Source organism: Rhipicephalus sanguineus, chromosome 11 (genome assembly GCF_013339695.2).
Source record: "Rhipicephalus sanguineus isolate Rsan-2018 chromosome 11, BIME_Rsan_1.4, whole genome shotgun sequence".
NCBI classification, from domain to species: domain Eukaryota; kingdom Metazoa; phylum Arthropoda; class Arachnida; order Ixodida; family Ixodidae; genus Rhipicephalus; species Rhipicephalus sanguineus.
The window spans coordinates 30,406,609-30,424,500 of record NC_051186.1 but is presented as its reverse complement, the minus strand read 5'-3'; the positions used below and the strand labels follow the sequence as shown (position 1 = coordinate 30,424,500).

General features: G+C 47.6%; 1 protein-coding gene across 3 annotated transcripts in view; it reads right to left on the bottom strand.

The window, feature by feature from the left end:
• LOC119373214 (protein trachealess) overlaps nucleotides 1–17,892 on the bottom strand; it is a 380,134-nt gene that overhangs the window by 183,416 nt on the left and 178,826 nt on the right. The window contains exon 1 of one of the 3 annotated variants that reach the window (XM_049410907.1): nucleotides 8,346–8,825. The exons of the other annotated variants lie outside the window; for them this stretch is intronic. The gene's annotated coding sequence lies outside the window, so the exon portion shown is untranslated. Of the gene's footprint in view, nucleotides 1–8,345; nucleotides 8,826–17,892 lie in introns of those variants that run through there. 3 annotated transcript variants of the gene reach the window in all.

Sequence of the window (17,892 nt, the reverse complement as noted above, 5' to 3'; positions counted from 1 at the left end):
GCGGTACGACGTAGGTCACTAGGCTCCCAGTGACACGAGAACAGTAACATTGTATTTCGGTCAAACTGACGCTTCTGCTCAGACCACGTTATGCCGAGATGTTTATGTGCAAATATACTCTCCAGTCTCTTTCGATAGGGAGTGGCTGAGAACGGGAGAAGGAAAGGAGGAAGGATTGCGAATAATAAAAAGGTGAAAGCAGGAAAAAGAGAGAGAGGGGGGGGGAGACGTCCTATACAAGATGAAACGTGTGTGTATAGTCCCGAGCGTTCTTGCGGCCACCCAGCCGATGTACATCATCTCTCCTTGGGTGTCAAAACTATGATTCACCACGGAAGGTATTACGAGCAAGCTTGTTGCGTTTAGATAGAAGACCGTTCACTGTAAAGAAAATACTAGGTCCATGGCCAACCACAGACCTTCAGAAAAGAGCGTTTGTCGCCTTCAAGACGTTTCTTGAAGAATCAAATATTTTAGGGAAATGTTAACGTACTCGATTTTGTTGCCCTCCTCGTCATACTGAAAGCAAATGTATAATTTTATGATCGTGTGTTGAATGTTATTTGTAATTATTTGTCTTAGTGCGTTTTCCTCTGTGTCAAGCGATACATATTATCTGACTTTGCATGTCTACATGTGAACTTATTTTACCTATTTGAACTTTCATGTGGTGTTCGATTGTACTTTATTTGCACAACTTATGCTCGGCTGTATAGCACATCGTGCCCTTATTATTATTTTTTTACTAGATATTTTGTCTGTAAGCGAGAAGCAGTAGCCAGTGCCACCATAATGGCACCAACCTTTCCTATTCATCATTTCAATAAAGAAAACGTCATAGACTCATAGGCACGTGCATCCGTTCTATGCTTCTCAAGCGTTAATTGATTCGTCATCCCCACTGATCCATTTGTAACATTTACAGCAAGACAGCGGAATGCGATACACAACCACAACAACGCGTGCCTGACCTTGGTGCTTATCACAAACCAAAGTCAATGCAGGCGAGAAAACTAAATAATATATAGAATATTTCTCAGCGGTCTTACGCGTACGATAAGCCATGTGGTATATGGACAGACGCGTGAACTGCATTTCCGAGTATGGGTCCTTTCACGTTTGTTTTATTATTCTTTGCGTACTTTGAATTACATGCAGATAATATACAGGCGTGGGTCTTAAAGTCAAGATCTGCAGCGGGGCCCTCAGTAATTAATAGTACATGAAGAGGTGTACGAAAGAGCATCGAACATAAGTAAAAGAACAAACAAACACAAGTACAAACAAAGAACAATTAATTAACTTATGATGAAGTTCAAATATCAAGAATCAATGTTGAAAAAAATCCGTAAACAGGGGGTGGGTGCTCGAGCCAACGTTTCGACAAGTGGACTTGTCTTCTTCAAGGCCTTGAAGAAGACCAGTCCACTTGTCGAAACGTCGGCTCGTGCACCCACCCCCTGTCTACGGATTTTCTTCATCGCAGCTTCCATCTTCCACTTCCGGCCGTTTTTAAGAATCAATGTTGTTACATAGAGAAAAATAGCGCATACACACAAATGGCAAAATGGTAAATATAGCAAATAAACTCAATTAAACAAACGAATTCCGGTTGTCAGAAACATAAACCTGAACATTAAAAAAAAGTGACATTCTTAACCCCAAATAGTCAGATGCGGTCTCTCTAAAAAGGTTCCGGCCATTACATGGAAAAGTTAGACTACAGAAACCTCTCGAAACGCTACAGCTATCCTGTCAATTTTTTGTCCCCGTGGCATGAAAGATACACATTAAAGCCTATACGTAGCGCAATTTATTCTGTCATAAGAGAGTAAATGAAAACAAAGACTTATTGAAAATTTATTCTAAGAATGAACATAGGCTCATTGCTCCCACTGACGTAGGCAATCAGACTGCGTTCATTATTGCCATAACTTCGAATGCCATTGCCATTTAATGCCACAATCAAATCTTGCGATCCCGGTATTGAATAATGCAAATGCCATTACTGCAACCAGCCTATCAGCATGTACAAGCCTGTGCAATACCGCTGTGTATTCCGAGCACTTAAAAAAACGTGAGATTCTTTATATATATATATATATATATATATATATATATATATATATATATATATATATATATATATATATATATATATATATATATATATATATATATATATATATATATATATATATATATGAAAAGGTATACGCTTCTAAAAAACTGTTTATTTTTCGACGTTTCGATCCGAGACCGATCTTGATGAAGATCGGTGTCCGATCGAAACGTCGACAAATAAACAGTTTTTTAGAAGCGTATACCTTTTCCTAATTATTTTACGGCAACCGAAGACAGACTCTTCATAATATATATATATATATATATATATATATATATATATATATATATATATATATATATATATATATATATATATATATATATATATATATATTGTAATGACGAGAGAAATAGACACAACGCCTGTTCGCTAGGCCGGCTGTTCTATTCTCCTAGCTTCGTCGTTCTCTTTCTTCGCCCCAGCCGATCTCGCGCCCGTGCCCGAGCGCCGCTGTCTTCTTTACACTCGGCCACGCTGCGAAATTACATGGCGAGCTGCAGAAATGGTTTCGGGTGGACGACATTGGCTGTGCAGCGCTGGTAGTCGCAGGCCCACAGGCCCTAGACGCTGAAGTGAAAACGTCTCTGGCGGGCGGTACTGGCTGTACCTGGGTGGTCGCTCTTTTGCACGCCACGACGTGTCTTGCAGAATTGCCGAAGACTCCGGTGGTCGACTTTGGCTGCCTCGTTGTGGCCGCAGGTTTCGGCCATACTGCGATTCGGTTTGGGGATCTGCCGAAAGGGCATGTGGAGGGCGAGACTGGTTGCATCGCAGAAGTTGGCCTCGGCCACGAAGCGACTTTTTGTGGGCAGGTGCCAGCCATACATCAGGCAGTCGACTCAGGCTGTGTCGCGGAGTAAGCGGCGGATGCGGCATGCTCGAAGAAGGCGCTTCTTTGAGGACGCCGGTCACATTCGCATCATTGTCAACTCCGGGAGGACGGTCACGACCTTCGTCAGCAAAACGAAGTTTCAGTGGCAGTGGCATTGGGAAAACGGAGAAGTCCTTTTCCGCAGATACAACCTCCACGTTAGTATTAGGATGCTCATCGCTCATTTTCCTCTTCTTCAACATCGTCCGGCACTGCTGGAGGTGTCCAGGCGGCACACCGGGTGACCTGGCTGTGGAGTCCATCGCAGGCTTCTTACGAGTAGTTGATGGTACATCAACGGGCAGTGGAATTAGCAAGTCGGCAGCTTCCTTAAGCTTGCCCGGGAGGCCCTTCTCGCTCGGTGGAAGGTGATCGAGTGCGAACGACTGCTGTCGAATCTGTGGAAGCGGCTCCGATGAGTCTGTGAGCGTGTTTATGGTTGACATAGGCTCTCCCAGTTCTGGTGGCGTGTCAGGCACGACACGAGCTGGCATCTGCACGTGCACCTGCAGCAAAGGCGCAACTGGGGGCCCATTCTCTACCTGAGTCGAATGAGGAGTGCCAACGCAGGCCGCTCTACGGTGGTGGTGAGCTTCATCTCTGAAGGAGGGCAGGTTGGTGGACGCCCGAGCGGCACCGTCGTGGTGGTGTGTCGCAGAGTTCCCATCCGCGGTAGAGTCTGGGTCGGCAGAGATAGGGTCGGAGGAATCGAAAAGCGGGCGAAATACATAAGTAAACCTGGCGCACCATTCCGTCCAGGATTGTTGCTTGACGCCTTCGTAGTTGTGCCATGCCTTGGCAGCATCACGAAGGTGGTCGATGGCCACCAGCCATTTCTGATGGTCTGGCCAGGCATGGCAGGCGGCGAGGTCGTTTACTGTTTTGACCCACAGGACGGCATTATCCTGGAATCCTCAGAACTCCGGTAGTTCCGATGCAACCGCTGATGGTAATGTGGACTGAAAAGGTCTGGAGGCTCTCGCGGCGAAACGGCCTAGTTCCTGGAGAAGCAAGGATGTCGTCCGCATGACGTCCGTGGGAAGGTTGAGCGAGGAGCCCGAGTAGCCAGGGGCGATGGCCGTGGAGAATACGGGGCCTCCGGTACTCACGGCGGCGGTTGAGAACCCACAGTTTGAAGGCGCCAAGCTGTGAAGCTGTTCGGACAAGCGCGTGGCTGCGCAGATGATCCTCGTAGCATCGTCGGGTGAGCCACCTGGAGAACCATTGGCTGCGGCCGCGGAATATGTTTTCGTCGCAGCAATCAGCATGGCGATGTCCTCAACCAGGGAAGCGTGGTCAACACGATGAATGGCATCACCGGTAGAATACCGTCGAGTCGCCGAGGAGGCCTGGACGCCTTCCCCGGACGGTGCTTGCAGCGCCGGCAGGTAAGCGGGTGTCGAGGAGGCTTGGACGCCGTCCCCGCCGAACTGTGCTTCCTGCGGTGGCAGGCTTGCGGTTTCCATGCCCTAGGAAGCGTGGAGGGCGTCCCTTGACTGGCGGCTCCGCAAAGCCGAAGACAGACGAGCACAGGCGGTTTCTGCCTTAAGGCTCCGTGTTTGACGACTGCGCCATTGTAATGACGAGAGAAATAGACACAACGCCTGTTCGCTAGGCCGGCTGTTTGCTTGCTTGCTTGATCCTCTTCTAGTGGCTCTTACCCACAAAGGGGGATTGGCCATGAAACCGGCGGTAAACATTACATGGAAATTTAAAATTTAGGCAAAAGTAATTGAATTAATTGGACTACAAGCGAGTATTGAAAATAAAATAAGAATATTTGGGTTATGTGCCAATAGAATGAGAAAAGAACCGTAATATCGAAAATAATCAATTAGAGAAAAGAATTATAAAATACCAAATTGCAATAGGAAATAACTTAATAAGGAACTCTTCTTGTGTCTCGAAGAAATTCGCAGACAGCTATGCAAACGTTCCTGTTGCTGTGGCCCAGAGAAGACGCCCCAAGGGAAAGAATATTTGCAGAATCTAGAGGAATGTTCAAATTTCTGAATAAATATTCGAAATGTTTTTTCCTGTGACTAGAGAAACGACGGCAATGTATTAAAAAGTGATCAATGTTTTCAGGCTCTTGACATAAAAAGCAAAGAGGGGACGGAATCAGACCAGCCCTGTGTAAATAAAAATTTAGAGGAGGAATACGGCATCGAAGTTTAGTAAGGGACACCTCCAATTTACGAGAGGGACACCATTTATTGTTCCAAGGAAAAGAAAGGTGACCATATTCTTGCTGTGGTAATCTTGCTTTCATGGAATCCTGATGTAATGCGTATTTTCGGAATCTAGATGCAGTAATAAAGTCTGTATCTGGTACAATATTCTCCTAGCTTCGTCGTTCTCTTTCTTCGCCCCAGCCGATCTCGCGCCCGTGCCCGAGCGCCGCTGTCTTCTTTACAATATACAAATATATATATATATATATATATATATATATATATATATATATATATATATATATATATTTATATTTATATGCACGGAAGCACCAGATAAAAGTATACAGGAAGACGACCGCCCCTGTTGTTCATCGGGCGCGTTATGCGAAAGTTGTGGCAAGTTGTCTTTTCGTCCACTCTACTTTCTTTTAATTACTAAAGCACTGTTAAAAGAAACCACTGTACCTTCCCTGGCTTCATTAGATTTTATCTAACCTAACAAAGAATACGGGCCCTTGATCCATTGTCCTTTCCTCGTTCCTTACTGAACCTCGGAACTGTTACCTCGACGCGGCACTTCAGAAAGCGAAAGACGTGATCGCAACAATCTCTTATGCGGATGAACACTGCATATGGAATAAGAACAGAAAAAATGACGACATCCGCGTCATGCCATGTCGTATACAGCGTGATCACGCCACAGTTTCTCGCATCGAACTTACACAGACGCGCCACAAAAACAAAACGACAGGAGAACTGTTGTTTGGCTGTAGTTGGTGCTTGCTGATCGCGTGCTCGCGCTATCACAACTAGAACTACAGAAAGCTGAGCTAGTTGGTAAGGATGCATCAGAACAAAAGCTAACGCGTGCTGACACGCGCACAAGAGGAGAGAAGAAGACAACAAGAACGGCGTTTGTGTTGTCCTATTTTCTCCTCTTGCGTCAGTGTTTGCACGCCTCGCTTCATTTGATAAAGAAGCCACAAAAGTAACCCCGGCGGTACAGCTATAGACGGCACACTGCATGCTACTAAGCACGAACTTGCTTATCGGATTACCGGCCGCGGTGGCCACAGTTTGATAGCAGTCTTGCAATTGCTGGCTTAATTATATATTTAGGCTAGAGTCAAGAAGTATATAGTCAAAACCGATCCTGAGCCCGCCTCTCATAATCTCAGTGTTGTTTTGGGAACTGATAAAACAACCCAACAAGGCAGTCACTACATGCTTGAACATGACCACTACTCATCACAGAAAAAGGCTAACATAATGTGGCTGCCATTCCTTTATGCACGCTCCGCATGCCTTTGTGTCCGGATCCCTCCAAGTGGAGATTTGAAAACGCGTGTCTATGCTATGAAAACGATCAAGCAGCTCAAGGATACAGTGGTAACTAATTTATTCCCATTTGACGTCCTGCAGTCCCCACACTGAGCGTTTAGCTAAGCATGCTACCGCTGTGAATCAACGCGCGAAATAAGAAATGGCACCTGATAAGAAGCTTCGAGCATATAGTGTGTTTCTTTATTGACCCCCCGCTTTCATCGTTATCTGCAGAAATAATTTACATGCAAAAGGAGCGACCCGCGCCAAGTATATATCCGTCAAACGCGTCAGCCGAGCTACCGCATTATCACTGAGTTTTCAGCAGGTCCTCGCCGTTTTATCGCCAACATCTCTCGGTGAAAGTGAATAAACAGTTGTGTCATCCAATGTCACAAACATGCATAGCTGCGATGGTCACAAACCAGTCGACTGCCAAAAGAGTGAGTTGTCTATCGACGACATGAGTAAACAAAGAGCTGGGCGAAATTTCGAGCTGGGCCTACAGCGATCCAAAGAATTAATGCTTACGAATCATTGGAGAGGACATGATACTATTGACTCCGGAGTGCGAGAATGCGCATCAATATGAAGACTAACCGGGAGGAGGTAACACAAGCGCTATTGTGATATTGTAGGTTATTGTAATAACGGAGGTGGCTGAACGCCAATTATGGACAGCTTTTTAACGAAAATCTTCGTACAATATATGGTTCAGCTGTAAATTCAGCTTCTTTAACAACGCAGAGGTTACGTGTCAAGGCTGGCAACAAGTTGTTAGCGCGGCACACTGCTGTATTAAGGCAAGAAAGATCATTATTATATTTACTTCGGCGCTACACACACACACACACACACACACACACACACACACACACGCACGCACGCACGCACGCACACACACACACACACACACACACACACACACACACACACACACACACACACACACATCGACGTGTATCTGAACAGTGGCTATATCATATCTCCAATGCGTCAAACAGAAGCTCCGAAAGGCGAGAAGTACGCACATACGCACGAGGCGTTCAAAACCTCGGCAGTCACGTCACGGCGGCGCTCTTATCAAGGGGGGTGATCAAATAATTACAAAGCAGAAAAGGGCGGAGCGCCCACGGATGCTGCGCGCGTGAGCCACCGATGTGAGCACGGGCAATCAATGAGGGACGACGAGAAGCAACGAAACGTGATCATCCCAAGCACGCGCCGAGGGGGATCGTGCAGACGAACCTCCTCTCCCCCGTACAACCATCGAACCTCTCTCTCCCCAACTCAGTCGAACGTCAAAACCGAAACACTAGCTGGCAGGCCCATCTTTCGGTGTAGGACCACGTCGCAGTGCGCATCGAACAGCAGCTACTTCGCGGACACCTTCCATCCGTTGAAAGAAAGGACAGCCGTAGAACGTCCTAGTGAGATCGTGAAACCGTGCGACCGCCGGACAAGCCAACGAGACCGTCGAAATAGGAATACGCGAAATCCGCTCAGACGCCAACGTCTCAGCACAACAAGCAGCAGTGAACGCAGCGCACACGAAGGCAGCCAGAGTCTTCGGCCGCAGCGGACGAACGTGTTTTCCGCGACTGCCTTCCACGCGCACGCCGAAGAAAAACACGGCCCGTCGACGACGAGAAAGCTACGGACACGTGTTGCTCCCTTAGCAGCAGGAGCAAGCGCTCGCGCATGCGCGAAATGAGCGCGCGCGGAAAAGACGCGAGGTGGGGCTCGGGCCCCGGGTCGTGCAGCGGCGGTTGCGTTGCATAACCTCCGGCGCGGACGTGCAAACACAAAAGAAGCAGAGGAAGCGAGAGGTGGGGAGGTGGTTTACCTCGTCAGAGTGCTCGGCGAGCGGCGACGGGGCCGCCGATGGAATCCGCCATAGCTGTTGCGCGCCGCTGCTCATGGGAGCCGTGACGTAGTGGTCCGGCGCTCCGGAGTGTGAGGAGAGAGCGGCCGCGTGTGCGCCTGCGCCGGTGGCTCCACCTCAGGGAGGCCGCCCGCCGTGGTGGGCGGAGAAAGATGAAGGCGCGACCGCTGCGACCTCCTCCTCTTCCTCGTCACGGCGAGCCGCATGGGAGGGGCGTGCGGCTTTGCTCGCATTTCGTTGACGGCTGCGGCATGGCACACCGACGCGACGATGACGATACACGACGAGCACGACCAACGCGCGCGACGGGAGAGAAGACGGCGATGAAAAATGCGCGTGCGCATCCTCGACCACGACGCACACGGTGCGACGATGACAACGGCGCACAGCTGCACGCGTGTCAGCAAGATCTCGCGCTTGACGCGATACAACGAGAAGACTTCCTATGTGCGATCGCTTCATGTTCACAGCAAAAGTGACGAACTTCGACACCAACGTCCTGGGGTCAATGACTATCGTTTTATCACCCGTCCCAACTTTTAGCGTGGCCGAATGGAGAGTACAGTTACCTTCTGCTCCCATTCATAGGCGTGCGCAGGATTCTCCTTTGGGGTTGGGGGGGGGGGGGGGGGGGGGGGATTAAGTTGTGTGAAACTTAATCGTTCGAAGCACAGATAAAAACAAACTTTTGCGCGTCTCTTCAGCACCGCAGTGCACGTTTCATCGATATCAACCCTTATCGCAACTTATAAAACAACCATGCACCTGAGGAAATTCGCATGACGATGTAAGCAGCCTCTAGATTCTGCTTTTTTCACAATATTTTTCGCGAAATTTCTCACAGACAAGCTCCTTATATTTGTTCAACAGGCGCACTGGCCACATCTAATCATTCCGTAAAGGTCAAATTCTCTGATTCCGCACTACCAATGACTCTCTCATAGACTACCTCCTTAGATGAACTCATCCATCATATATCGCTTGTCCCAAAAGTCAGTCACAAATGCATACATTGGTAATTGTTCCTCCTCCCTGCGAAACGTACCAACGACTCGAAGTAGGAAAAAATAAAAAAATAAGCATAAACTGATATTCCTCACTACCGTAATACTGGGAGATTTTTTTTCTCTTTTTTGTCTAGTTGTATGCGGACTATCAGTGCTCACATTAACATGACAATAAGTAACATGCGGCCGTAATACTTTTTTTGCATAGAAACAGCAAAATTGTAAAAACAAATTATGGGGAAGGCAGCACCTCGCAGTCAAGCATTCTAAGAAAAAGAGGAGTCCCTTGACCCTTTCTCGATACATATGTGACTCTCACGTGTATAACGCCCTTTAGAGGGACACGTTGACTCGCTTTAGGAGAGGCGTGGGAGCGCGCATCTCCAAAAGAGAGTCAACGTGTCCCTCTCAAGAACGTTACACACGGGAGAGTCACATATGTAGCAAGAAAGGGTCAAGGGACTCCTTTTTATTAGAGTGAGGTTGGTCAGCAATACTCCGGAGAAGGAAAAGTCACAGGGCCCCTTCTTTCTCCTCTCAGTCGATCGTACAGATCCTTATTTTTTTCGCTGTCTGCGTTCTTCGTTTACTTTCCTGTTTTCTTTCCTCTCTCATTTCTCTTATCTTCATTTCGTCTATATATATTCTTTCTTCCCGATGGCTTAAGCAGGCTCCTCCAGGTCCCTCTTACTAGCTTGTTCTCTCCCCGGAAAAAAGTTCCTGGCTACGGGCCTGCCTGATGTGTTTGTGCATGCACATCAAATAATAGTAATCCTCAATACAGGCAACCAAGCTCCTCTGCTGTTTGTTTTGCCCGGGTACCAGGACTAGCTGGTCGTTGGGGTCGGGACGCATTAGCAAGGCCTGTCCATATAGGTGTTCGTTTAGTGGCGGGCATTGAGGAGTTATGGTTTGTTCCTTTCAATCACGCACCACGCGGCACAGTGTTGGCAGTGTCTTGGACTTGCTGGATATATGTTGGGATACATGGCATGCAGTAATATCCTGTGGAGGCATGTCCAGTTTGAAGCCTTCTCCAGATGGTGGCTTCTCTGGCGAGCTTTTTTGGGAACCGGCGTATAGTGTTTTATAGCCCTTTTCTGCAGTGTCTCGTCTTCTTCCTATAGGGTGAAATGATGTCTTGTTTACTTAGGTTATGTCGATTTCTATTCTCCTGCTGTTTTTTACACACCTTAGTTGCTAATCATATCTTCAAGAAATATTTATACAAGTATGCTTTTGCGAGATCCCCTTAACAGTTTTTATCTTGGGACTTCCTTCTGTATACTTTGCAATTAATCAGAACTAACAGACAATAATGCTAAGAAAATTATATGGGATGTTAGTTCTGTACAAATAACATCCTATATACGTTCCTTGGCATTATTGTCTGTTAGTTCTCATTAGTATGGTGTCTAACGAAGAAAAACGAGCCCTTAAAATTTACCTTCTTTCGTTACTTTGTAATTGCATTACTGTCTAATAAAAATAGATTGAGATTTTTTTAAAAAGTTAAGACGTTTACACTAGCCATGTAAAGCTTAAGAAACAGGGAAGCTGGTCGATGTTAGGGGCTTGACGTGGCCTTCTAGGCCGATGTTAGGTTTTTTTTTTTTCGTAGACAGAGTGAAGTAGAATCACATCCTGTCACAGACCTTGCAAGAATGTCCAAACTCCAGAGCCAGAAACTCACGTGCAAACCTGGCTGTGGCATCCCCTGTAGAAGCGCGGGCCTTTCGTCGCTTGTACTCGGCTCGCGCCACCAGGGGCGTAGCCAGACATTTTTTTCGGGGGGGGGGGGGGGTTCAACCATACGTTATGTATGTTCGTGCGTGTGTTTGTATATGTGCATGTATATATATGCAAGCAAAATTGAAAAATTTGGGGGGGGGGGTTGAACCCTCCCCCCCCAACCCTTGGCTACAACCCTGCGCGCCACGTCGGGCAAACTCGGGGCGGCGGCTGCGCGGACTGTCTCCGTCGGTGGGCGTGGCTTGGCGGTGGCTGCTCCTCGGCGCATGCGTGGCTTCGCGACCTTAAACCCAGGTGGTGCGCAGCTGTGGCGTCGTCGGCTGCTAGGCAACGGCGCGGCGAGGTTTCTTGCGGGGAACAGCCGTTTTTATGCCGTGCTTAACAGCTTCGCTGTTAAATATCACAGGTCTCTTATGAATTCGCCTAAGACGGCTTGAAGGCGAAAGCCAACTTTTTCTTCTCATGCAGTCGATGTATTGATCTTCCCCCGCACCCATCCGAAAGGGTTATACCCCTAAACCCCTAACGTGGTTCTGTATAGCCTCCAGGAACAGAGGCATTGCAAGCCTTCTGCACATCACCCGGTTTTGCACTGCCTCCGCGATCGGCCTACCTTTGCGACGATCTCATGTGATGACGTCATGGTCACGTCACAAATTTTGGCGATTTGTTCCGTCATTATGACGTCATCAATCATCTAAGGCTTTCGCCTTGAAAAACGGTGCTGGGGGGGGGGGGGGTAGAATTCTGCGGGAATGCCTGCGGTGTACACATGTTCTCGGACTCCCGCATGATGCCGTGTGGTTTCCTTGCAGTGCTGTCTCGGCCTTGCGTCCACACTATATATATGAGGTGGTCTGGTATGTCCTTCCTCTGACAGATTCAGAGAGAAATTATAAGGGAAAGGCGGGGAGGTTCAACAGGCTGAGCCCGGTTGACTTTACCGCACTAAAGACTTCTACAACTTCAAGACTGTAAAAAGGGTGTTTGGTAGTCCCCGTGGCTAACACCCTCACGTTTAAGAGGCATAAGAACGAATCGTCGTCTGGTTCACTTGCCTCGATCGTCTTCTGCTTCACTTATACGAAACCCTTTCCAGGAAAAGAGGTGCGGCTTTCACGCTTTATGCAGCGCGTCGCTAGCACGAATTCACCCCCCCCCCCCCCTGGTAAACAAAGAAAAGTGCGCACAGGGCCCGCAAGGACGCACCCGCGCGCGGCACTTGTCGTGTCGAGTGTATAGCCCGAAAGGCGAGTAGTCAGAAGCAATCGCCCGAGCACTATTGGGCAGTACATATATATAAATGAAGAGAGCATGCGCGGCGCGCGCGCTCAGGCCGAGTACGCATCTCTCTCTCTCTCTTCGGGCGTGCCGGCCCAATTAGCTGTGGGCGCCGGTGAAGCCGCTCCCCAATTTGCATATCCGGATCCCGTCGGCCGCCCACGCCGTCGTCTAAAGAGCAGCATCGTTGTATTGCGGGCCTCCTCTTCTGCCTCGCTTATGAATCGGCAAACCGCTTCTCCAGCCTAATCCAGAGCCAAACTAGTGCACGCGCACCCGCACTGCGTCTAAATGAAATCACGGGCCGAGCCACAACGCGAGCGCAAACAGCAGCTTGACGCTTCCTTTGTGAGCCTGGTCATTATAATACACCATCCGCACCACGGGGCGCGCTCGTCGTCCTGCATGGGTCTTCACTGAAGGGCCGAGGTATATAAGCGCTGCTTTAATGGGCCGCGCCGCAGCTCAGACGCGAGCGCCGCGCGCGTCCGATTTCTGTACCACTGCGCGCGCGCTCACGCGACGCCGCGCAGACGTATTACGTGCCCGCGGAATAACGTGCCCGATGAAGGCACGGCTCTGTGCGCACCAGAACATTCGGAGCAAAAACGAATCCCCGTACAGAGCAAGCCGGGTGTATATGCAACGGAGGGAACGGATTTCATAAAGCACGCTGGCAGAAGAGATATATGGCGCCCTGCCTCGCCCCAGACCCGCGTGCTTATACGAGCGCGTGACGTGTGCGTCTGGGCGAATATGGAGTACGTGAATGCTCTTTTCTGAGAAGCGAGAAACCCGCCGAGGGTATACCGAACGAGAAAGAAGGAACTGCCGCGTAAGAAGCGGACGTATACAAAAGACATGCAAACGCGTTCTTGCCATGCGGACCCTTTCGTGTTGTACGCTGAGTGGTCACCGCGAGAACAGACGCGTAGTAATACGCGTGCTGTCGTCTGCGGCGGCGCTTTCAAGCGTTAGCCTTCGTTGACGTGTTCCTTGCCTTGGGTTTTCTCCTTGTTCGTACTTTACACGCGAACGCTTAAATCGGCGTTCACGGGCGAGTGCATGCACATGAACGTGCGCCCCATCATGTGCTCCGCAGACTGCAGATACGTAGCGAATGCTGCGTCCCATCCGAGCCCGATTAAGGTTTGAGAGGAAAAGACGCTCTAAAAAACACACGCCTTGAATTCACCGTATACTTATCAGACTTAGTGGATTCGGGTGTGTTATAGCTCACTACATGCTGGATAGTGTAGCAGTATGTATCATGGCCGCAGTATTTGTGGGCATTGGCAAGTGGCACCATTTCTCGGCGGTGACAACAACGACCTGTCGCAACTGAATGGGAAAGGGTTAGAAGAAAGAAATGTATGACGAAGCTTATCAAATTTGATTCCCGGTTTTAAACAGCAGACACCCACTGGTACTTTCTGGTAAAATTCCAATTGCGTAGTGAAAAGTACGTAGCTTTCAAGAATAGTTAATATTTTCCAATATGGCCCATGTAGCTCTTATACAGGCGGTGTTCTCGTTATGCCTTGAAAAGCGGCGCGTTTTTTAGTGCGATAGTGCAATCTTACCAGAATGTTCCTCTGGGTATCTGCTGTATAGAACCTAGAGTCAATTCTCACAACTAGTTTTTGTTGACAGATATTAATTTTTTCCTATTTCACATTCAGTTACGGTAGGGTGCTGTTGCCGCCAACGAGAGATGGCGCCACATACAGATGTCCCCGAATCCTGAGTTTGTATGGAGTCTGTATGGAGTCTGTATGGAGCACAGTAGCATGGGCAGAAATATGTTTCGGAAGGGGGAGGGGGGGAGGGGGGGGGAGGGGGGCACGTTCTTGATCCGACATAGGGTAAGTGTGGTCGAGTGTCATTTTGTGCTTTGTATTACCTGGGAAAAAAATTTCGGGGGGTGGCACGCAGGGCTCCCCCCCCCCCCCGACTACGCCACTGAAGGAGAAGTCTGCTAGAGTTGCGCCGCCCCCCCCCCCCTCATCCAGCCTGGCTCCCCCAATCCCATTCCTGTTTGGGATCAATAAAGTTTATTCCTCCTTGGGAATGAGTGTCGTAAATTGTGAAGTATACTCGCAGGATCTGTTGAGTGGCTTTGTAAAGTTAAGTGCTTGCCCAAGTGTACTTCCTCTTATTGGAGCAAAGGAGTAGCTGGCGCCTCCACGGGGGGTCAGCTTCTTTTCCTTATACATAATTTTAATAAAAAGGCACACTGTCCATTATGCAACTGCCTAAGACGACTGGAAGGCGAACGCCATCTTCTTTTTCTTCTCCGTCGATTGTATTGATCCCGCCCTAAAGCTTTTCGCACCCAACATGGCTTTGCACTGCCTCCGGGATCGCAGAAATTCGAAGCTTTGTGCACCTCACGTGATTTTGCAGTGCCTCCGTGATCGCTCCCCTCCCCCCCGTTACGAAGCGACGACGTCGTGTTATGACGCCATCATGCGGAGGCACGTGATGTGATGTCACCGTTACGTTACTATGACGTCATTATGACGCCACAAAATTTGACAACTTGGGACCATTATGACGTCGCATGATGACGCTATCGTATGATTATTTTTTGCATCGCTCGCGTTGACGACGCCGACGGTCACTTTTTGCGTTTGATGAGCCCTCTAAGGCTATCGCCTTAAAAAATAAAACGCCTATTCACTAACTTCGAAGGGGTAGTCTTGCAAATCTCTCATTTCTCTTTTTTCTCAGGAAGTTTTATTATTAGCGAAGAGCTTCTTGAGTTTCACGCCAGTTCGCTGCCGGGGGGGTCGTGCACGGTGACTTCACGGTATTTTCGCTCGCTTGGGATGATCATGCAACATTAACTACAAATAGATAGATAGATAGATAGATAGATAGATAGATAGATAGATAGATAGATAGATAGATAGATAGATAGATAGATAGATAGATAGATAGATAGATAGATAGATAGATAGATAGATAGATAGATAGATAGATAGATAGATAGATAGATAGATAGATAGATAGATTACTTCTATTACAAGAAAGTCTTTTAATAGCAATAAGACCTCTATTGAATACTTGAAACGAGCCATGCTATATATGGTGCCAATGCTTGCGTGTGCGCGTTTGTGGTGTGCCTGCACGTGTGTGCATAATATATACTCGCCTATGTTTGCGTGTGTGCGTTTGCGAAGGTAGCCGTGGCAAAAGCGTATGCGCACACACCCTGTTTCCCAGTCGACGGCGCGGTAATTGTCCGAATCACTCTCCGCACATAACGTGCTCCGCTGCAATGCGCGGCGTACTTTTGATAAGCAGTGCCCAAAGGGTCACGGACCGGCCTTCGCGTGCCCCATAGAGTGCACCTTCAGGCAGCAAGAACTAGATCGTGGCTGAAGATGTGTGGCTTATTAAGGAAGGCAATGTAAAAAAAAATAAAAAACTGCGAGATCCATGTTTAGCAGTTATTGCGCAAAATGGATGCCAAGACACTCATCACGCAAGCGAGATAGGCATTTATTTTCGCAGAGAAGCCCAGAGGTAAGCCTAAATTAGGGAGAAAACAAAATTTATTTATTTATTTCTACATACTGCAGCCCATCATGGGCTATGGCGGGAGTGACGACAACATCACGTGTCAATTGCAGACAGAAAATCGGTTACTGACAAAGCCAGAACAATCCCAGGCAATACATTCCAACGTTCAATTGTTGAAGGAAAGTAGCTATATTTGTACAATCCCGTTCTAGATTTAAGTTTCAAAAGATGAAATTTGTGCGAGCGAGTACAGGAAGGTTGGGCAAAATTAAAGTATATATTTAAGCGGGTTGAACATGGGGAGTTAATTGAGGCGTTCAGAAACTTTAGGAGTTCGTTCTGGCGACGTGTTGCCAGAGTGGTTAAATTGTGATTAGAGACACTAGAAGGTGAAAAGTTCTTGTCGTAACGACGGTAGATAAAACGAACAGCTTTCTTTTGTACGGACACAATCTCATTTTACAGAAACATTCAAAAACGACAGTTCCAACCAGAAACATCCAGAAACAACTAGAAACTAGACATGTTTCTGGTCAACCAGAAACAGAGGTTAACCAGAAACATGTCCGGCTGACTACCTTACGTTGGGATAATGGGAAATGGTCTAAATTAAAGCTCTGACCTGTGTATAGGAAAAGGGAATGCTTGTAAAGCTAGAGATAAAATGTTATTATGAGGGTGATGATTATGGCAAATAAGCTTGAATTACCAAAGACTCTTCGAAGTTTCGTGTCCATTCCGCTCTCGCGCAATAATTTGATGAGAGCCTTGAGAATGCGAGGTTGGTGACAATGTCCGATTAAGCCTTTTCAGATAATGGTTGACGTACTATCGGTAACAAAAGTTTTATACGACACGAGATTGCGAAAAATCACAGCATCTCCACTAACGTGAATCATGACGAGTGGCGAAGCACTATAGGTATCGTACTGGTATCTATAGGCATCGTACCGTATACGTCACCCGCGCGTTGCCACTGCGAATGTAAGTTGAGTGACATAAATTTTGAGTTGTGGGTGTGCGTGTGTGTATATATATATATATATATATATATATATATATATATATATATATATATATATATATATATATATATATATATATATATATATATAATGAGAACTAAGAGACAGTAACCCCAAGGAAAGTGTTGTATTTAGAAAAGATAACCTGCCGGCGGCAGGTTATCTTTTCGTCCACCACTTTACTTTCTTCACACTAATATTCTAAATACTACAGATAACACCCCCTATACTTTCCTTGGCGTTACTGTCTGTTAGTTCTCATTAATATATGTCTATCAAAGAAAAACGAGCCCTTAAGAGTCATCTCATTTCCTTATGTGATATATATATATATATATATATATATATATATATATATATATATATATATATATATATATATATATATATATATATATATATTGTAATGACGAAGAACGACAACGGGGCTCTGGCGCGAGAGGATGCGCGAAGAAGAGAAGAACGAGGTTGAGAATAGAACAGCCGGCCTAGTGAACAGGCGTTGTGTCTATTTCTCGGTGTCTTTTCTTCACAATGGCGCAGCCTACGACGCGACTCGAACCTTCAACGACCTGCCAGGAACCATGCTACCACCATCGTCTGTGAATCCGCACGGGCTCCTGTCGTCTGGGAACGTCGCATACGTTTCCCGTAACATGCACCCCGTACCCAGGACTGTCCCAACGCGTGAGCATCCAAGGGACGCCGTTCAGGCTTCTTTGGACGTGGATGTTGCCGTCGGGCGTATTGCTACCGCCGCATACTCCGCGGACGTGAGTCCTCGCGCTTTCTGCGCCTCATCCGACAGTGCCGCGGAGCTGTTCTGTGCCATCGCACACCTCCGCGACGAGATTAACGGCTGGACAGCGCGGTGCTCCGAGATGTGTCCGGCCGCTATACCTTCATTGTGCACAG